Genomic DNA, 22,226 nt, shown 5'->3' with positions numbered 1-22,226 from the left:
TGCTAGTTTTTGTAGATGACTGCCATTCAGGGAAATCTTTTCGACAAGTTTGCTTTAAAATAATTTGGGAGTCCAAATGTGAATAATTTGAGCATGTATTGTTGTTTTGATGGTAGAGAAAGTTAATGGACAGGCACACCGTTTTGAGCTGTGGGTTTGAAGAAAATCCACCTGTACATATATTTATTTGTTTTCATTGCCGAACCATTTGTTAATACCTGATTCACAGCTAAAATATTATTTGTATGTTTATTTTATTTTTTTCTTCACATTTTGATAGTATGTTGAGGTTAGTGAAAGCAGTGTAACCCATCTGCTGTACAATAAAAAACATAATTTGTGCAAAATGCAGTTATGAGTTTTAGTAGTTGGTATCTGTCTTCCTAGATATGAAATTGATCAGAAATGTGCCTGTGTTTATAACTAAACTGGGTGGCCTCTGAACAATGAATTCCTCTGCTCAACACACACTAGATTAGTATTATTCCATGCCGACAGAGGGCGTCCTAACTCCCTGTGTCCAGTCTTGATTCAAACAGATGTGTTTATTTGTAGCCTTGGTAGCTAAACTAACAAGATAGATAAGTCATAAAATCTAGGTCCAAAATGTCGGATTTTGATGAATTCGAGAGACTGTTGACTGAAAATAAGAAAGGTGAGTGTTGTTGCACATTCATCCTACAGTAATGGTTAATTTTTACCAGCTACAGTAGCTCCAATATATTATTTTAGCTAGCTAGCATACCAGTAGCTCGCTGTCACTGCATTGCTGCTAGCTAGTTTGCACTAGGCCTATAATGTGTTTACCAAAACAATATTATGACTGAGAGACTCACATGCTTGCACGTCTGCTTGCAATGTACAACAAAGGGCACTGATTGACACCCTAGCCATCCCTGAATAGCTAGCTACATCTGCAGGATTGACTAGTGACATTTGTATTTATTTGGGAGCGACATTTTTAATTGCGACCTGATCATTACTTTTTGACTTGTGCTGCTATTAACTGCAGCACGCTCACTATCAGTTAGCTTATCTAAAGGGTACTGTACCAGGACACATAGCTATACATTTATGCAATGTAGAATCAGGGAATGTCAGGGAATAGTGTTACAGATATGCCTACAGATCGTGTTTTCTCTGCATGTTGATGGAGTGAATTTTGAATTGCCTTTTAACTCTAACGTTCGCTATAACAAGAGTAGCAGCATATAATTGTGCTTATCACAGTTTTTTTTCGGTAGTATGCATAAGGCTTTTTCTCTCCTGCTGCAACTAAGGGATCCTGTGTCATTGTCAGTGACTCTCGCCTCCTCTTCCTCCCTCTTTCCCCTTTTAGAGCGGGACAAGGAGAATCGGCACGGGCGGCGCACCTTGTCCCGCAGTCGCAGCCGAGAGAGGAAGAAGAGGAGCTGGGAAAGGAGGAAGAGCAGGGATAGCCGCAGCGACAGCAAGGACCGTCAACACAGGCGCAGGTGGATACCGCTGTACAAGTATTTGAAATGAGATCCACTCCCATTTTGTGTGAATAGTTGTCTGCTTTGTGCACCATTGACTGGTTTCAAATATTTATTTCCCCACCTTTATGCAATAGTAAAAGGAATACCCATGTTTTAACTGTCATTTCAGCACACAGACTCAAAAACAATCCCAAGAGACTGTTGTGAGGTACAGTAATACAGCGGACAGTGACTTGCATGACACCTTCAAAGTATAACTGCTAATTAGGAGTCAGCTGTCCATCTGTTGGTTAAGTACTGTACTTGGTGGTTGCTGAGTGTAATAACGTTAGAATTGCTTCTTAATACAAGGTCAAGGTAAGGGGAGACTACTTGGATCTGTAATTGTCATAGAGGCTTGCTTTGAAATCCATGCTTATATTTTGGTCGATGTCTGATGTTTAATCCATATACAAATGTGAACATGTAGATGCTAGATATAGTTCTGAGAGGAATGTGTTATAACTATCCATCCCAAATGTATTTTTTAGTTTTTTTAACATCTCTTTGATTCCCATACTTGTGCTATTCGTTGTCCTCTGTCCACACAGTCTCTGCATTGCAAGGCTATATATATGTCCATCTCTCCTGTCCTGTCCCCTACTGTCTCTCTCCTGCAGTCGCTCTCCAGCTCTGCACAGAGAGAAGAAGAAGAAAGTGAGGAAGTACTGGGATGTCCCGGCACCGGGCTTTGAGCATATCACCCCCCTACAGTACAAGGCTATGCAGGGTCAGTTTGGCAATACTGTCACATCACAGTCCGTATTATGTCTGCTCAAAAGCAAAGGCTGTTGATGTGATATTGTATGAAAGTATTCAACTCAGTCCCTCTCTCACTTCATACATATACATAAATATATAGTCATACGTACACTGAGTGTACAAAACATTAAGAACACCTTCCTAATAATGAGCAGTTGCACAACTTTCACTGGAGATGGAAAAATGAAATTACTTTTTTGTCCCACCCCAGTTTTATAATTGCACTGTGATACAAATCGCGGCACCAGTGTGCTTTAGGACCATGTGGACGCCTCAGAGCGGTCGGGTAGGCTGTTTTCCGGTTTCAGCCAGCTGGATTTAGGACCGCACGGACATCACAGAGTGTGCGGACAGGCTGTGTGAAGGCAAAGCTTCTGAAAGGCTGGCGTATAGGACCAGCACGGGAGAGATGATCAGAGGCAGCTGCTGTCTGTGTTGCGCTTTTTCTCCGACTTGTAAAAGCAGGCAGAGCAGAAACTGGCTACTCTTTAGTTGACTGATCTAGCTGGCAAGGTAACTGCTGTTTGACAGAAAAAAAGTAGTTATTCCCAGTGCTGAGCTAGTAGTGTAACTGACATGTTACGTTAACCAATGTTTCATCCCCCCTCGACTGAAATGAATGAACTACTAGCAGCTAGTTAATTCTAAAATTGATTAAATCGTTTTTTCCCCTCATCAATCTATACACAATACCCCATAATGACAAAACAGTTTTTTTGAAATAGTTGCAAATGTATTAAAAATAAGGCTGTTATCACATTTACATAAGTATTCAGACCCTTTACTCAGTACTTTGTTGAAGCACCTTTGGCAGTGATTACAGCCTCAAGTCTTCTTGGGTATGACGCTACAAGCTTGGTACACCTGTATTTGGGGAGTTTCTCCCATTCTTCTCTGCAGATCCTCTCAAGCTCTGCCAGGTTGGATGGGGAGCGTCGCTCCAAAGCTATTTTCAGGTCTCTTCAGAGATGTTCGATCGGGTTCAAGTCCGGGATCTGGCTGGGCCACTCCTGTGTTGTCTTGGCTTTGTGCTTAGGGTCTATGTCCTGTTGGAAGGTGAACCTTCGCCCTAATCCTGAGGTCCTGAGGTTTTCATCAAGGATCTCTCTGTACTTTGCTCCGTTCATAGTTCCCTCGATCCTGACTAGTCTCCCAGTCCCTGCCACTGAAAAACACTCCCCAGCATGATGCTGCCACCACAATGCTTCACCGTAGGGTTGTTATTGGCCAGGTGATGAGCGGTGCCTGGTTTCCTCCAGACGTGATGTTTGGTATTCAGGCCAAAGAGTTCAATCTTGGTTTCATCAGACCAGAGAATCTTGTTTCTCAAGGTCTGAGAGTCCTTTAGGTGCCTTTTGGCAAACTCCAAGCAGGCTGTCATGTGCCTTTTACTGAGGAGTGGCTTCCGTCTGGCCTCTCTACCATAAAAGCCTGATTGGTGGAGTGCTGCAGAGATGGTTGTCCTTCTGGAAGATTCTCCCATCTCCACAGAGGAACTCTGGAGCTCTGTCAGAGTGACCATCGGGTTCTTGGTCACCTCCCTGACCAAGGCCCTTCTCCCCCGATTGCTCAGTTTGGCTGGGTGGCCAGCTCTAGGAAGAGTCTTAGTGGTTCCAAACTTCTTCCATTTAAGAATGATGGAGGCCACTGTGTTCTTGGGGACCTCCAATGCTGCAGCAAATTTTTGGTAGCCTTCCCCAGATCTGTGCCTTGACACAATCCTGTCTCGGAGCTCTATGGACAATTCCTTCGACCTCATAGCTTGTTTTTTGCTCTGACATACACTGTCAACTGTGGGACCTTATATAGACAGGTGTGTGCCTTTACCACAGGTGGACTCCAATCAAGTTGTAGAAACATCTCAAGGATGATCAATGGCAACAGGATGCACCTGAGCTCAAATTTGAGTCCCATAGCAAAGGGTCTGAATACTTATGTAAATTAGGTATTTCTGTTTTAAAATTTGTACAAATTGCTAAAACCCTGTTTTCACTTTGTCATTATGGGTTATTGTGTGTAGATTGATGACGGGAAAAAAACGATTTAATCAATTTTAGAACAAGGCTGTAAGGTAACAAAGTGGAAAAAGTCAAAGGTGAATACTTTCCGAATGCACTGTATATACAAAAGTATGTGGATTCAGCTATTTCAGCCACACCCGTTGCTGACAGGTGTATAAAATCGAGCACACAGCCATGCAATCTCAATAGACAAACATTGGCAGTAGAATGGCCTTACTGAAGAGCTCAGTGACTTTCAACGTGACATCGTCATAGGATACCACCTTTCGAACAAGTCAGTTAGTCAAATTTCTGCCCTGCTAGAGCTGCCTCGGTCAACTAACGTCTAGGAGCAACAACGACTCAGCCATGAAGTGGTAGGCCACACAAGTTCATAAAACGGGACCGCCGAGAGTTCTGAAGCGCGTAAAAATCGCCTGTCCTGGGTTGCAACACTCACTACCGAATTCCAAACTGCTTCTGGAAGCAACGTCAACACAAGAACGGTTCCTTCACGAAATGGGTTTCCATGGTCGAGCAGCCGCACACAAGCCTAAGATCACCATGCCCAATGCTGCCATTGGACTCTGGAGCAGAACTGTAAAGTTTGGTGGAGGAGGAATAATAGTCTGGGGCTGTTTTTCATGGTTCGGGCTAGGTCTCTTAGTTCCAGTGAAGGGAAATCTTAACGCTACAGCATACAATAACATTCGAGCTGATTCGGTGCTTCCAACTTTGTGGCAATAGTTTGGGGAAGGCCCTTTGCTGTTTCAGCATGACAATGCCCCCGTGCACAAAGCGAGGTCCATACAAAAATGGTTTGCCGAGATCAGTGTGGAAGAACTTGACTGGCCTGCACAGAGCCCTAACCTTAACCCCATATAACACATTTGGGATGAATTGGAACGTCGATAGAGAGCCAGGCCTAATGGCCCAACATCAGTGCCCGACTTCACTAATGCTCTTGTGGCTGAATGGAAGCAAGTCCCCGCAGCAATGTTCCAACATCTAGTGGAAAGCCATCCCAGAAGAGTGGAGGCTGTCATAGCAGCAAAAGGGGGACAAATTCCATATTAATGCCCATGATTTAGGAATGAGATGTTCGACGGGCAGGTGTCCACATACTTTTGGGCATGTAGTGTAGCTACCACAGTCAGTTCAGCTCTAGCTAGCCTCTAGCTATCTGTCAGGTAGCAGTATCTAACAGCTGTTGTGTGTATGGAAATGTGTTGTAGCCTTTGTTTTGTCCCATTTCAACAGAAGTACATTTGAACCATTGTATCATTAGCTAGAGCTAGCCAAAAGTTGGGTAATGTTAGCTAGCTAGCTCACTAACTTTTGCTATTATTTTTGCCTCAATCACACTAGACCTGAGTCAAATGATGAAACCAGCATCCAAACGATTGAAGACATATATTCTGATGTTTCTTCAGCGTAATGTGAGTTTATATTAGTCAGTAAAGCAATTGTGACGTCACGAGAGGCTACACAGCTTTCAGCGGGATTGCTCAAGTAGTGCAAGGAGACAAGGTTCAAACAAAACAAGGATTTTATTAAAGGTCTTGGGAAATTAACGAAAATATAAAAAAATTCTGTTCTCTTGTGGCTCTTTAAGGGTTAACAGTTCAGGGAGGTCTCTTCCACATCCAAAATCATAATTCTCACTCGCTCAGATAACTTTTCCCCAGCCTTACTGTAGTCCACGTTGCAGCTAGTGGCCAACCCAGCAAAAAGTCCTTCCAAATGTCTCTCCCGTATTTCCACAGGCGAATATATCCAAAGGTGAGTATTTCCCAAAGGTAAGTATCTCCAAATCCTTATATTCCTCATGGAAGTGGACGTGCAGCACTCTTGTCCTCCAGAGAGCCCAGGTTGGAGACTGTGTTTCTTCACAACCCCCACACTCCCTCTCAGTGTGTCTCTTCCCTTCAAACCACCTTCAGCTCATCAGCTCCTGATTTGTTTCAGCTGCGTGGGAAGATTGGCCATAGAGGGGTGGAGTTCCCGACCATACCAGCAGATGGAGCCATAGCTGTCTGGGTTTGCAGCCATCTCAGGGGGATGTAACGTCCCTCCAGGACACAGCCTCTCGTGACATCACACATCCCCCTCCTCGGGACCGACGTCCTCGTCGGGGTAAAGGCAGCGAAGAAGGCATCACGCCGGGAGAGGGCGTCCGCATTGCCGTGGTGCTTGCCAGCCCTGTGGACAACAGAAAAGTTAAACGGTTGCAAGCTCAAAAACCATCTGGTTACTCTACTGTTTGATTCCTTGTTCTTGGCCATCCACTGCAGAGGGGCGTGGTCAGATACCACCATGAAACGTCGGCCCAGGAGATAGAACCGAAGGGACTCCAGGGCCCAGACTACAGCCAGACATTCTTTCTCCACCGTTGAATAGTTCTTCTCTCTTGGAAGTAACTTTCTGCTTAGGTAGAGAATGGGATGTTCTTCACCGTCATGTGCCTGGGTGAGGACAGCACCCAGACCCACCTCCGAAGCATCCGCTTGGACAATGAATTCCTTCTTGAAGTCTGGTGCCACCAGGATCGGACTGGAGCAGAGTGCTCGCTTCAGGTTGAGGAAAGCCGCCTCCGCCGCAGGGTTCCACTTCACCATTCGTGAGTGGCGTTTGGTCGTCAGCTCCGTCAACGGTGCAGCTATGGTAGAAAAATCTGCAATAAAGCGTCTATAGTAGCCAGCGAGGCCCAAAAATGACCTTACTTGCTTCTTGGTGATGGGCTGCGGCCAGTCCTGTATGGCCCGCAGTTTGGCTTCCTGTGGTTTGACCAACCCCCGCCCAATGGTGTACCCCAGGTAGTTTGTCTCACTGAAGGCCAGCTTGCACTTCTTCGGGTTTGCCGTGAGCCCTGCTTCCCTGAGCGAATCCAGCACCGCTTGTACCCGGGGTATGTGGCTGGCCCAATCCGGACTTTGTATAACAACATCATCCAAATAAGCCGCTGCGTACCTCTTGTGGGGCGCAAGGACTCGATCCATCAGGCGTTGGAACGTGGCAGGTGCCCCGTGGAGACCAAACGGAAGTCGGGTATACTGGTAGAGCCCCTCCGGGGTGGCAAAGGCTGTCTTCTCCTTGGACGCCGGGGTCAGGGGCACCTGCCAGTAGCCTTTTGTGAGATCAAGAGTGGTTAGGAAACGAGCATGCCCCAAGGAGTCTATTAAATCATCGATACGAGGCATTGGGTATGCATCAAATTCAGACACTTCATTCAACTTTCGATAGTCATTACAAAATCGTACTGAATCGTCTGGCTTGGGAACTAGTACGATGGGACTTGCCCAGGCACTGTGGGACTCTTCGATTACTCCCAACTCCAGCATCTTCCTTACCTCCTTCTGTATAGCCACTTTACGAGCCTCTGGCACGCGGTACGGGCGCTGGTTTACCGTTCGGCCAGGCATGGTGCGGATCTCATGTTGGACCACCTCTGTGTGACCGGGAAGGGAGGAGAAGACATCCTGGTTCTGCTCCACGAGTTCCAGGGCCATCTGTCGTTGATGTGGGGACAGATTTGGACCCAGCTGAACCTCTTCTCGCGCCGGTTCCTTGGTCTCTGTGGGGGGTAGACAGCTGAACATCGCCTCTCTGGCGTGCCACTTCTTTAAAAGGTTAACATGATAAATCTGCTCAGTTTTTCTTTTATCTGGTTGCCTCACCTTGTAGTTTACTTCTCCCATGCGTTCAATGACCTCATATGGTCCTTGCCAGGTTGCCAGGAATTTACACTCAACGGTTGGCACCAGGACCAGCACTCTGTCCCCCGGCTTAAACTCCCTGGGTTGAGCAGATCTGTTGTAGGAGGCTTGCTGTTGCCGCTGACTGGCCTCCAGGTGTTCCCGCATCATGGGATAGATGGCCTTCATTCTCTCCCTCATAGCCCCGACATGGTCGATCAGTGTCCGCTGTTGGCATGGCTGCTCCTCCCAGGCCTCCTTGGCGATGTCGAGCAGTCCTCTGGGTCTGTAGGAAAGCAAGAGCTCAAAGGGTGAAAAACCAGTAGAAGACTGAGGTACCTCTCTCACCGCAAATAATATGTATGGTAACAGCTGATCCCAGTTGCGCCCATCTTCCCCTACCGCTTTCCGCAGCATGGATTTTAGTGTTTTGTTAAAACGTTCGACTAGGCCATCTGTCTGGGGGTGGTAGACCGAGGTTCTCAGCTGTTTGATTTTCAGTAAAGCACAGAGTTCTTTCATCACCCTGGACATGAATGGAGTCCCTTGGTCCGTCAATATCTCCTTTGGGATTCCCAGACTAGTTGAGAGAAGGAACAGCTCCTTGGCGATTTGTCTGGATGTAGCCTTCCTCAGCGGAATGGCCTCCGGGTACCGGGATGCATAGTCCAGAATGACCAGAATGTATTGATGTCCCCTGGAACTTTTCGGTAAGGGCCCGACTATGTCTAATCCAATCCTCTCAAAAGGAGTTTCGATAATGGGCAAGGGAATGAGCGGGTTTCTATATGTGGGCTTTGGCGCAACCTGCTGACACTCAGGGCAACTACGGCAGTAGTTCTCTATCTCTTTGTGTACTCCTGGCCAAAAGAAACGTTGCATGATTCTTTCCTTAGTCTTCTCTACCCCCAAGTGGGCCCCTAGCGGGTGTGTGTGTGCTAGGTTGAGTACTGTGGCCCGATAGGGCTGTGGCACGAGGAGCTGTTCATGCACTTCATCATTTTTCTTGACTATCTGATATACTAACCCCCGGTTTACTGCGAAATGGGGGTAAGTAGGGTTTGTCTTATCACCTAACACTACACCTTCTAATACCTGCACATTTCTTAAGGCATTTGCAAGAGTAGGATCTTGTAATTGAGCCGTACCATACTGGCCTGTGAGAGGGGGAAGCTCTTGGGTGCCTGGGACGTCTTCTTCACTGGAGAACGGAGCACTTTCCTGGGCTGCGTTCTCTTCTCCCGTATCCGGACCAGTCTCTGTGTCGGTCTGGGCACCTGCCATCCCTATCAGAGCCCGGGCGGGAGTGAGTAATTCGGAGGATTGCACCGGAGCCTTCCCGGGATGAGTCTTGCCTCTCCGTTTCCGAGGTACTCGGGTTATCCTCTCCTGAGACTCTCTCCAGAGTGGGTAAAAGGCTGGGCAGTCTCGTCCAATTAGGACAGGGACGGGGAGGGAATCAACCACCCCCGCCGTCGTGTGTATGGTTCCCCGTGTGCTGGTCATTGTAAGTTCAGTAATGGGGTATTCTCTGGTGTCTCCATGGACACAGGAAACTGGGAGGACTTTCCCCGGGGTCAGACACGTTGGGCCCACCAAATCCTTACGCACCAGGGTGGCCCGGCTACCAGAATCTAGTAAGGCCTCCACATCATGGTGATTCACAGTTACCGGGCAGGTGGGGGGTCGATCTGGGCCGCCATCTACGACTCCCAAGAGCGAGGCAAAACGGTGTGTGGGTGCTGAGCTGGAGGACTCCGCAGTGGGCATAGGTTCATCGGCTGGTTTCCCACACTGCCAGGAGATATGTCCCATCTCCCCACACCGGTAACACTGTCGAGTTTCCCCCTCCTGGTGTACTCTTCTTGGACCCGCCTGGTTTCTGGCTCCCCCTGGAGCCGGGATAAGTCCTGACGTGGCTGGGTTCGAGACCTTGGGGTCCTTTGGACGGGTTCTTCCCATTTGTGGTGGGGCCGCACTCCTGGGGTCTTTTCGGGAAGCATTCAGCATCTCCGCTGTGGCCTGGTACTTTTCCACAGCTTCCACGGTCAGATCAGCCGTGGTCAAGGCCTGTTGACTGATGAACCGTTTTGCCTCATAAGGCAGGGCGCGTAGGTAACGATCCACCACAACGGCCTCCACCACCGCCGCTGCTGTATTCCTCTGCGGATCCAGCCATTTCCTTGCGATTCGGACAAGTTCATGCATCTGCGCCCGAGGAGGTTGGTCTGGTTGGAAGGTCCAGCTGTGAAAGCGCTGGGCCATACCAAACTTTGTGAGTCCATATCTGCTGAGGATCTCAGACTTCAGGGCATCATAGTCAGTAACCTGGTCAGGGCCCAGGTCCCGGACAGCATTCAGCGATTCCCCGGTTAGGAAGGGGGCTAACAGACCAACCCACTGTTGCTTGGGCCAGGCTTCCCTAGTGGCCGTGGCCTCAAATGCATGCAGGTATGCCTCAATGTCATCGGTAGCTCCCATCTTAGATATAAAGTCACTTGCCTTTATGGGGCGGGTATTTTGGACAACCATCTGTCTCTGCAACTGCAATTCCTCTGCCTTCAGAAGGTTGGCTTTCTTTTGCTCCTCCAAGAGAGCCACGTTTGCTTGCATCTGGGCTTGCTGGCCAGCAACAAGGGCTTTCAACATGTCCTCCATTTCAGTCGGCGGGGAGCCTACGGCCAACTTGGAAAACTGGGTGATCAAACCTTCGGTATCCTCCTCTGACATGCACTATTAACGCTTGAGCTTGCCCGTATTCTCCACCATCTGTGACGTCACGAGAGGCTACACAGCTTTCAGCGGGATTGCTCAAGTAGTGCAAGGAGACAAGGTTCAAACAAAACAAGGATTTTATTAAAGGTCTTGGGAAATTAACGAAAATATAACAAAATTCTGTTCTCTTGTGGCTCTTTAAGGGTTAACAGTTCAGGGAGGTCTCTTCCACATCCAAAATCATAATTCTCACTCGCTCAGATAACTTTTCCCCAGCCTTACTGTAGTCCACGTTGCAGCTAGTGGCCAACCCAGCAAAAAGTCCTTCCAAATATCTCTCCCGTATTTCCACAGGCGAATATATCCAAAGGTGAGTATTTCCCAAAGGTAAGTATCTCCAAATCCTTATATTCCTCATGGAAGTGGACGTGCAGCACTCTTGTCCTCCAGAGAGCCCAGGTTGGAGACTGTGTTTCTTCACAACCCCCACACTCCCTCTCAGTGTGTCTCTTCCCTTCAAACCACCTTCAGCTCATCAGCTCCTGATTTGTTTCAGCTGCGTGGGAAGATTGGCCATAGAGGGGTGGAGTTCCCGACCATACCAGCAGATGGAGCCATAGCTGTCTGGGTTTGCAGCCATCTCAGGGGGATGTAACGTCCCTCCAGGACACAGCCTCTCGTGACATCACACAATGTATTGTTATTCAACTGTCAGTTTCCCTAGTTAATTCCCTACTTTTCACACTGACACGGTATAAACAGCTCTACAGGCTTCACTGTCATGGTGCACAGTCAGTACACAACACTATGATCATCATGTCTTAGCAGGGTCAGGCAGCCAGGGAATACCAGTCTACGGAGCTCAGGTGAATTTTGCGATCAGTGAATGGATACAAAGTTCCATCTTGAGTTGATGGGTAGGCTGCAGTCAGGAATCTGGGAATAATGGTAATTTCAATTATTGAACCATTCATTATATTCTTGGATAATATAATGTATAAATGTACACCAAGGAAATTCTTTGTCATGCCTCATCTGAGCAGGATCAGATGGTGACGGGTCTCAGCAGGGTCAGGCAGGCAGGGAAGACCAGTCTGTGACGGCGCAGAGGTGAACATTTGCAGATACAACACTTTATTCTCTCTGTGCAGCAAACACTGGACAAGAAAGAAGCTTCAAAGATTTAAACTATTTTATGGCAGTCTGACAAACCTCTAAAGTTGATTTCCAAACTGTATCAAGGGTTGATAGTGGCTTTTCCCAATGACACAAAACATGTAAAACAAAAATGTGAGGAAGACCTGGGAGACGCTATTGATGATGATGAATGGATACAGATATGTTAGAATGCCCAGTCATGTTCATATAATCTCAGACATAAATTACTGCAGTTTAAGACCATCCATATAACATATTATATGCCAGTTAAACTGAATATCATGCACTCAGAAATTAAATTATTCTGCTGGAGGTGTAAAACACAAAAGGGGGTATATTTGCATATATTATGGTCTTGTAAAGGCTGGCTGAATTCTGACAAAGAGTATGTTCTTTTATCTCAGCATGTTTACAGATTCACCCTGTTTTTGTTTGCTTATAAATGTTGATACTGGAGACTGTTATCAGACAAAACTATAACCTAGCGGCTAAGAAATGCATTGCCATTAATTGGAAGGTTGGTGATCCTCCCACAATGTCACAATGGATGGCAGAAATGTAAAGTTATGCATCACTGAATTTGATTTATTACAAGATTAAGGGTATACTGTGCAACTTTCATAAGGTCTGGATTTCTTATATGGAATACTGTACGACAAAAGCAGTCTATTGAAAACATGCCCACTTCAGGGGAGATACAGTACCTATTTAGGCAATCGCTAGCTGCTGGGCTGCTCAATCCTGGCCCTGGGGGTCTGCTGTTCTGTTGGTTGTCACTCTTGCCTTGGCCTAACACACCTGAAAACAATAATGAATGTTTCACTAAGATTCTGAAGCTGAGTGGGGTGTATTGGGTTGGGGCGCTGCATGGTCGTGGACCCCTAGGGGCAGGACGGGGAGACCCAGCTATATTGTGTGCAAGTAAAAAGAGCTCTACAGTACTATTAGGCTTATGATACGAATTATATGGAGGATGTACTGTTTCTGTGTGTTAATGTGTAGAAGGTGTATGTGTGTTTTTATTAAACTTTTGATTTCCAAACCTTTCCCTTGAGACATAAGAAAAAGTAGATGTGAAGGAAGTTGTGTTGGGGAGAGAGTTGAGTTATTGACTAGACTGGTGGGGGTCGGGCGTGCAGGCGGATCGGGCTGGTCTGGCTGAAATTTGATATAGATGATGTCTTAATAAAGACAATCAAAAGTTAAGTCTTTTGTACTTTATTTGTAAGAGTTGTTCATTTGTTAGGCTGTTGGTTAAAGGTGCAACACAATATTGATTATTGAATTATCATTGATCTATACTGAACAAAAATGTAAATGCAACATGTAAAGTGTTGGTCCCATAAAATAAAAGATCCCAGAAATGTTCCATATGCACCAAAAGCTTATTTCTCTCAAATGTTGTGCACAAATTTGTTTACATTCCTGTTAGTGAGCATTTCAACTTTGCCAAGATAATCCATCCACCTGACAGGTGTGGCATATCAAAAAGCTGATTAAACAGCATTATCATTACACAGGTGCACCTTGTACTGGGGACAATAGAAATACACTCTAAAATGTGTCACACAACACAATGCCACAGATGTCTCAAGTTTTGAGGGAGCGTACAGTTGGCATGCTGACTGAAGGAATATCCACCAGAGCTGTTGCCAGATAATTGAATGTTAATTTCTCTACCTCCAATGTCATTTTAGAGAATTTGGCAGTACGTCCAACCGGTCTCACAACAGCAGACCTCGTGCCCTGCGGGATCGTCTGAGACCAGCCACCCGGACAGCTGATGAAACGGGACTATTTCTATTTTTGTGGGGAAAACTCATTCTGATTGGCTAGGCCTGGCTCCCAAGTAGGTGGGCCTATGCCCTCCTAGGCCCACCCATGGTTGCGCCCCTGCCCAGTCATGTGAAATCCATAGATTAGGGCCTAATTAATTTATTTCAATTGACTGATTTCCTTATATGAACTGTAACGCAGTAAAATTGTTGCATGTTGCGTTTATATTGTTGTTCGGTATAGTTCAGTCTTATCAATCACTTAAATATTTAATAATGGTCTCTTACCTAGCTTGATGACTGGTCATTTTTTATTACTTTTTTGTTGTTCTAAATAGAGACAGCTAGAAGGGCAATGGGTCATATTTGATTGTGTAGAAATTCAGGAAATGAGCTTTAGATGCCCCAAAAAATAGAAGGACCCTCAGACCCCATGCCAAGTTATATCCCCTCCACTTCTAAAACCAAAGTTGTGCCCCTTCCCACAGTGGTGTCAAGTTCGCTGGATGTCCTTTGGATGGAGGACCATTCTTGATACACACGGGAAACTGTTGAGCGTGAAAAACCCAGCAGCGTTGCAGTTCTTGACACACTCAAACCAGTGGGCCTGGCACCTACTACCATACCCCGTTCAAAGGCACTTAAATATTTTGTCTTGCCCATTCACCCTCTGAATGGCACACATACACAATCCATGTCTCAAGGCTTAAAAATCATTATTTAACCTGTCTTCTCCCCTTGATCTACACTGATTGAAATGGATTTAACAAGTGACATCAATAAGGGATTATGGCTTTCACCTGGATTCACCTGATCATTCTACATCATGGAAAGAGCAGGTGTTCAGTATTTCTTCTTCGTTGGGAGTCATATCTAACTTGAGTCCATGTTCCTCTCTCAGCTGCTGGCCAGATCCCAGCCACGGCCCTGCTGCCCACCATGATAACTCCAGAGGGGCTGGCCTCCACCCACACTTCTGTACCCATGGTGGGCAGCCAAATGACCAGGCAGGCCAGGAGGCTCTACGTAGGCAACATACCGTTCGGCATCACAGAGGTAGGTAATAGGGAACTGCTACCCTTTCCAAACTACTGAGTTGTACATAAGGCCTAAAATACAGTTAAAGACGAACGCCACAACCCTATGATATAACTGTCATAGCATCAGCTGGTCGAGAGCCTTCTACATACTTCTGCCTTCCTCACTGCAAAATGTATAATAAGTGACTCTTTCGTGTGATCGTCTATGTTGTGTCAATAGGAGGCCATGATGGATTTCTTCAATGCCCAGATGCGCCTCGGCGGTCTTACCCAGGCCACTGGCAACCCTGTTCTAGCTGTGCAGATAAACCAGGACAAGAACTTTGCCTTCCTCGAGGTGTGTGCTCAACTAAAATGTATTTAATATAAAAATGAAATAGCATGAAATAGATCATGGATGGCAGTTATTAGCTAACTTGCATTGCCCGTGAACAGTTTCCTTCCTGAGTGCTGAAGTTTTGTTGAGTTCTGCATGCTTCTACCATAGCACGTCATAATGTTGACCTTCTCTCTACTTGTTCCTCTTCCAGTTCCGCTCGGTGGACGAGACAACCCAGGCCATGGCCTTTGACGGCATCATCTTCCAGGGTCAGAGCCTGAAGATCAGACGGCCTCACGACTACCAGCCCCTTCCCGGCATGAGTGAGAGCCCCAGTGTCTATGTACCAGGTGGGTCTTTCCATAGGACATCAACGGCTTGTTTACCCTGTTGAATCCTCTGATTTCAATGAAAATTTTCTTAACCCCATTTCTCACTGTTGCTTGGATTAGGAGTGGTTTCGACTGTTGTGCCAGACTCCGCCCACAAACTCTTCATCGGTGGCTTGCCAAATTATCTCAATGATGATCAGGTCAGTCCTTTCTAGCTTATTGAAGTCCTTCTTTCTAAGTCTCTGGCATGATCAATAAATGTCATACTACTCTTTATTTTTGTCAATCATCAAAGGTTATTTAGTTCCAACAATGTTACTGTTACTGGCAATCTATCTTTAATTTCCTCTCATATTATGATGTTCATTGTTGGTGTTTTCCTGTCTTCACACCCTGCCTTTGTTCCGTAGGTAAAAGAGCTATTGACCTCCTTTGGCCCTCTGAAGGCCTTCAACCTGGTCAAAGACAGCGCCACGGGACTCTCCAAGGGCTACGCCTTCTGTGAATATGTGGACATCAATTTGAATGACCAGGTCAGTGTCAGATATTGCACCTGTATTGCTGGATGCAATCTTGTTATAGACTTGATGTTAACATAAGGTCATAGACTCTTGGGCTGCATGTCAGTAGTCCAAAGTGGCTACCCTGTGTTTCTTCTTTCATCCGCACTGATCTGATATACCTGGCCAAGTGAAAGCAAATCTCATAATAGTTTTCTGCCATATTGCTTTCACCTATCCAGCCTTTGCAGATCAGCGCTGTTGTAGGAAAGGAGATGAGAATAGGATGCACATTTTGAGTGGAAAGATGGGCGCAAATCCCAAACTCCTTCTATAATAAAAATTAATATATTAACTTTTCTAGTTCCATGATCCCTCTGTCACCACCAGCAGGATACTGGGACAGGCTACATTCTTTACTTGCTAAATTCATTTGGAAGATGAAACACCCTCGTATTAAGTTTTCTACTTTTCAGCGTGAAAAATGTGCAGGTTACCAAAACCTCCAGCGTGAAAAATGTGCAGGTTGCCAAAACCTCCCAAATTTCAAATTCTATTTTTGGGCTTTAATTTTACTCCCTCTGTACTCATGTTTAAATCCTGCTACAGCTGTATCTTGGTGCCCCATAGAGGAAAAACAAGTTGCCCCTCAGACTCCAAGACACAATCCATTCTGATATCCCGTCAAACATTGCAAACTCAAATTTGGCCCTATCATCTCACAACTTATTTCAGTCTGGCGCCTGGTTGGTAAACATACCAAAACCAATCTCACCATCCTCACCTTCCTTTATTTCACAATCACACTCTCCACCTGGGTGGTCGTCCTCTCTCTTCATCAATGGTCGGAAAGAGAGAATCCTACTATCTCAGATATAACTGAAGGCTACTATCTGTGTGCATCTCAAGCAATTTAACTTACCTGGTACTTCCTTTTTCTTTTACTTACAACTCCGTTCTGCTTTGCGTGTTTATGGAGTTCCTTTGGGGGACAAGAATGGTCTATCCATCCTATCCAGAAATGATTTATTCATAGTAGTACACAGGGACTGGTCTCTAAATGACATTCTCTGCTACTTAAAATTACTCATAAACCAATTCCTTCCCATGTATCATGGAAGAAAGACCTTTCCGTATGTACAGTCGTGGTCAAAAGTTTTGAGAATGACACAAATATTAATTTTCACAAAGTCTGCTCCCTCAGTTTTTATGATGGCAATTTGCATATACTCCAGAATGTTATGAAGAGTGATCAGATCAATTGCAAAGTCCCTCTTTGCCATGAAAATGAACTTAATCCCAAAAAAACATTTCCACTGCATTTCAGCCCTGCCACAAAAGGACCAGCTGACATCATGTCAGTGATTCTCTCGTTAACACAGGTGAGAGTGTTGACGAGAACAAGGCTGGAGATCACTCTGTCATGCTGATTGAGTTAGAATAACAGACTGGAAGCTTTAAAAGGAGGGTGGTGCTTGAAATCATTGTTCTTCCTCTGTTAACCATGGTTACCTGCAAGGAAACACGTGCCGTCATCATTGCTTTGCACAAAAAGGACTTCACAGGCAAGGATATTGCTGCTAGTAAGATTGCACCTAAATCAACCATTTATCGGATCATCAAGAACTTCAAGAAGAGAGGTTCAATTGTTGTGAAGAAGGCTTCAGGGCGCCCAAGAAAGTCCAGCAAGCGCCAGGACCGTCTCCTAAAGTTGATTCAGCTGCGGGATCGGGGCACCACCAGTGCAGAACTTGCTCAGGAATGGCAGCAGGCAGGTGTGAGTGCATCTGCACGCACAGTGAGGCGAAGACTTTTGGAGGATGGCCTGGTGTCAAGAAGGGCAGCGAGGAAGCCACTTCTCTCCAGAAAAAACATCAGGGACAGACTGATATTCTGCAAAAGGTACAGGGATTGGACTGCTGAGGACTGGGGTAAAGTCATTTTCTTTGATGAATCCCCTTCCCGATTGTTTGGGGCATCCGGAAAAAAGCTTGTCCGGAGAAGACAAGGTGAGCGCTACCATCAGTCCTGTATCATGCCAACAGTAAAGCATCCTGAGACCATTCATGTGTGGGGTTGCTTCTCAGCCAAGGGAGTGGGCTCACTCACAATTTTGCCTAAGAACACAGCCAAGAATAAAGAATGGTACCAACACATCCTCCGAGAGCAACTTCTCCCAACCATCCAAGAACAGTTTGGTGACGAACAATGCCTTTTCCAGCATGATGGAGCACCTTGCCATAAGGCAAAAGTGATAACTAAGTGGCTCAGGGAACAAAACATCGACATTTTGGGTCCATGGCCAGGAAACTCCCCAGACCTTAATCCCATTGAGAACTTGTGTTCAATCCTCAAGAGGCGGGTGGACAAACAAAACCCCACAAATTCTGACAAACTCCAAGCATTGATTATGCAAGAATGGGCTGCCATCAGTCAGGATGTGGCCCAGAAGTTAATTGACAGCATGCCAGGGCGGATTGCAGAGGTCTTGAAAAAGAAGGGTCAACACTGCAAATATTTACTCTTTGCATAAACTTAATGTCATTATCAATAAAAGCCTTTGACACTTATGGAATGCTTGTAATTATACTTCAGTATACCATAGTATCATCTGACAAAAATATCTTAAACTTTGTGAAGACCAATACTTGTGTCATTCTCAAAACTTTTGACCACAACTGTAGTACTGTGACTAATTGGACTAGAGTTTGGTCCAACAAATCAATTTCATCAAGAAACCCCAACCACCAAATGATACATTACTATTTTGCCCATAGAACTTACTGTACACCATGCAAACTATTTAAGATGAAAGCTAGACAAACCCCAAATTGTTCGGTCTTGTCACTTGTTTTTCTGTCCATGTGTACCTGTTTTGTGTACCTTATTACAAATAGTAAAAACATTTGATCACAAAAGAAAGGAAGCTAATTTTGACTATTGAGATGCATCCCTCTGTTTTAACTGTTTACTGTCTCAGGCCATTGCAGGGTTGAATGGGATGCAGCTGGGGGACAAGAAGCTCCTGGTCCAGAGAGCCAGTGTTGGGGCCAAGAACGCAGCTCTGGTGAGTACCGGAGATGATAGACTACATGGAGAGACACACTTTACAAATGGTTGCTGTTCAAAAGGAGCAAACAGGAGAGAACCTTTCGAAATAGAAGACAGAATGGGGAAAAAAATTAGTGATATTTTGGGGTAAATTAGGACCTAACTACCCCCTCTGTTTCAAGCCTTTTTTAATCCACCTCCACTGACCTAAAACATCAAGCTTTGTTTCATAACTTAATCAGGACAATCCAGAGCTGATTAACGATTGACTAAGCGTATGCACCACTGCAAAGTAGACATAATATTATTACAAAAACAAGTTGAATAATAACAGTTTCATATTTGTTTTTGTTTTGTAGTTTTTTTCTTTCATTTGTTTTTACACCATAAACATTCTAAAACGTTTTCTAAAAGTATCCCATGTTCTTTCAACCTTCCCAATAACCAACACCTCTCCCCACCCTTCCCCTCTTCCACACCCCCACCGTTCCCCTCTTCCCCCACCAGACGGGTATGAACCAGACCCCAGTGACCCTCCAAGTGCCAGGCCTGATGCCAACCTCCATGGCCTCGCTGGGTGGCCTGCCCACTGAGGTGCTCTGCCTGATGAACATGGTGGCTGTGGAGGAGCTGCTGGATGACGAGGAGTACGAGGAGATCGTGGAAGACGTCCGCGGTGAGTGCAGCAAGTACGGCCAGGTGAAGAGCATCGAGATCCCCCGGCCTGTGGATGGCCTGGAGGTCCCAGGCACTGGGAAGGTGAGGAGGGGGAGAGGAATAGGGGGGGACATGGGTGTTAGGATGGGATAGGGCATGGGGGTGTTTGTTGCAGTGTTTTGAGGAGAGTTTGTGTTGTGTGTACTCTGAAATTGCACAGTTTCAAAGTGAATCCGTTAAATTATTGAATCTCCTTGGGGAAATGTGCCTTTCGCCTCCCATCAAACAAGCATAGCAATTCATAACATCACTCTTGCCTAGTCTTGTGGTAATAGTTTCCAATGCGATAATCCCTTTGTATGTGTATGTGTAAACATTTATCATAGTTCATTGCTGTAGAATTATATTTAACATGGTTGTCTGGTTCCATACAGAATGGCCATACACCCACTCTCCTATCCTTTCTTTCCCTCACCCTCAGATCTTTGTGGAGTTCATGACCCTGTTTGACTCCCAGAAGGCCATGCAGGCGCTGACAGGCAGGAAGTTTGCCAACAGGATGGTGATGACCAAGTACTGTGACCCGGACGCCTACCACCGCCGGGACTTCTGGTAGACCTGAGAACCAGAAAAAGGGAGAATAGCAGAGTTTCATGTTATTTATGTAATTATATGAATATTTATGAGCATCACAACACTCCTAACTTTTTGCACTTTTTTAAAGAGGAGGCGTAGAAAGTTCATTTAAGGCCACTTATCACTGTAAAATCAGCAGAATTGGTTGAAGTATTACTTTTCGCCTCATCGCTTATGAGTATATGATTTTATTCAATGAATCAAGTTCAATCATGATTTTAACCATTTTATTTTGCCATGCCTGAGCCAGAGGTACCAGGTGTTTTTTGTTACACTACATGACCAAACGTATGTGGACACCTGCTTGTCGAACATCTCATTCCAAAATCATGGGCATTAATATGGAGTTGGTCCCCCCTTTGCTGCTATAACAGCCTCCACTTTTCTGGGAAGGCTTTCCACTATATGCGGGGACTTGCCCCAAGAGCATTAGTGAGGTCGGGCACTGATGTTGGGCGATTAGGCCTGGCTCGCAATTGGCGATCCAATTCATCCCAAAGGTATTCAATGGGGTTGAGGTCAGGGCTCTGTGCAGGCCAGTCAAGTTCTTCCACACCGATCTCGACAAACCATTTCTGTATGGACCTCGCTTTGTGCATAGGGGCATTGTCATGCTGAAACAGGAAAGGGCCTTCCCCAAACTTTTGCCACAAAGTTGGAAGCACAGAATTGTCTAGAATGTAATTGTATGCTGTAGTGTTAAGATTTCCCTTCACTGGAACTAAGGGGCCTAGCTCGAACCATGAAAACAGCCCCAGACCATTATTGCTCCTACACCAAACTTTACAGTTGGCACTATGCATTGAGGCAGGTAGCATTCTCCTGGCATCCGCCAAACCCAAATTCGTCCATCGGACTGCCAGATAGTGAAGCGTGATTCATCACTCCAGAGAACGCCTTTCCACTGCTCCAGAGTCCAATGGCGGCAAGTTTTACACCACTCCAGCCGACGCTTGGCATTGCGCATGGTGATCTTAGGCTTGTGCGTGGCTGCTCGACCATGGAAACCCATTTCATGATGCTCCCGACGAGCAGTTCTTGTTCTGACATTGCTTCCAGAGGCAGTTTGGAACTCGTAGTGAGTGTTGCAACCGAGGACAGACGATTTCTACGCTCTACACGCTTCAACACTCGGTGGTCCCGTTCTGTGAGCTTGTGTGGCCTACCACTTCGCGGCTGAGCCGTTGTTGCCCCTAGACGTTTCCACTTCACAATAACAGCACTTACAGTTGACCAGGGCAGCTCTAGCAGGGCAGAAATTTGATGAACTGATTTGTTGGAAAGGTGGCATCCTATGACGGTGCCCCGTTGAAAGTCACTGTGCTCTTCAGTAAGGCCATTCTACTGCCAATGTTTGTCTATGGAGATTGCATGGCTGTGTGCTCGATTTTATACACCTGTCAGCAACGGGTGTGGCTGAAATAGCCGAATCCACTAATTTGAAGGGATGTCCACATACTTTTGTATATATACAATCTTCAGAACATCAACGCCACTTATTGTGAAGTCTGACTCATGTCTGAGGGGACATGCAAATACTGTAAGTGGCTGTGTCAGATTTAACTTATCATCACCGCCCTCTTTTGATAACAAAACGTCTGAAAATGATGTAATGTTGTGACTTTGTGGCTCTGGCACCAATTCTCAGTGTGCAACCCCCATTCCACAAAATGTTTTGCAACAGAAAACAAATGTGTATTTCTTATTGGAAAAGTTCAGATAGTTCAGATCTCTCCCTGTTTCAGTATGTTTTCTTCAGTTTGGTGCCTAATGAACACAACCCTGAACTCTCCCCGTCCACAGCTTCCCTCTCTCTCTCCTCAGACAATCTGCTATACAGCCGAAAGCCTTTATCAGAGTTATCACTGCCCTGCCTCGACCCTTGGTAGGTTTTGTAAAACATTATTGACATTGACTTACAATCACTAGGTAATGTTATTTATTATTTCACTGTAAAATCATATCTGCTGTATTTTTGTATTACGTTTTTATATGTTCCTATTATAAGTTCCTATTTAACCCAGTTGAGCTTTTCACTCTCATGGCTTTGCCTCAGTGAGATCTCTTTAGAACCAAAAAAGGCATGT

General features: G+C 45.7%; 1 pseudogene across 1 annotated transcript; it reads left to right on the top strand.

Annotated features, from left to right (window-relative positions):
• The first annotated feature begins 572 nt into the window (after positions 1–572).
• LOC311109435 (splicing factor U2AF 65 kDa subunit-like) lies at positions 573–20,162 on the top strand (annotated as a pseudogene). The gene is made up of 11 exons (XR_014615257.1): positions 573–655; positions 1,340–1,524; positions 2,120–2,229; positions 14,506–14,660; positions 14,865–14,981; positions 15,175–15,313; positions 15,416–15,495; positions 15,706–15,828; positions 18,776–18,862; positions 19,354–19,605; positions 19,985–20,162. The product of XR_014615257.1 is annotated as a splicing factor U2AF 65 kDa subunit-like (transcript).
• The last annotated feature ends 2,064 nt before the right edge of the window (positions 20,163–22,226 follow it).

This window comes from Coregonus lavaretus (assembly GCF_964263955.1).
Source record: "Coregonus lavaretus genome assembly, chromosome: 3".
Classification (NCBI taxonomy): domain Eukaryota; kingdom Metazoa; phylum Chordata; class Actinopteri; order Salmoniformes; family Salmonidae; genus Coregonus; species Coregonus lavaretus.
The sequence above is the reverse complement of the archived record's forward strand: the minus strand, read 5'-3'. Positions and strand labels throughout refer to the sequence as shown.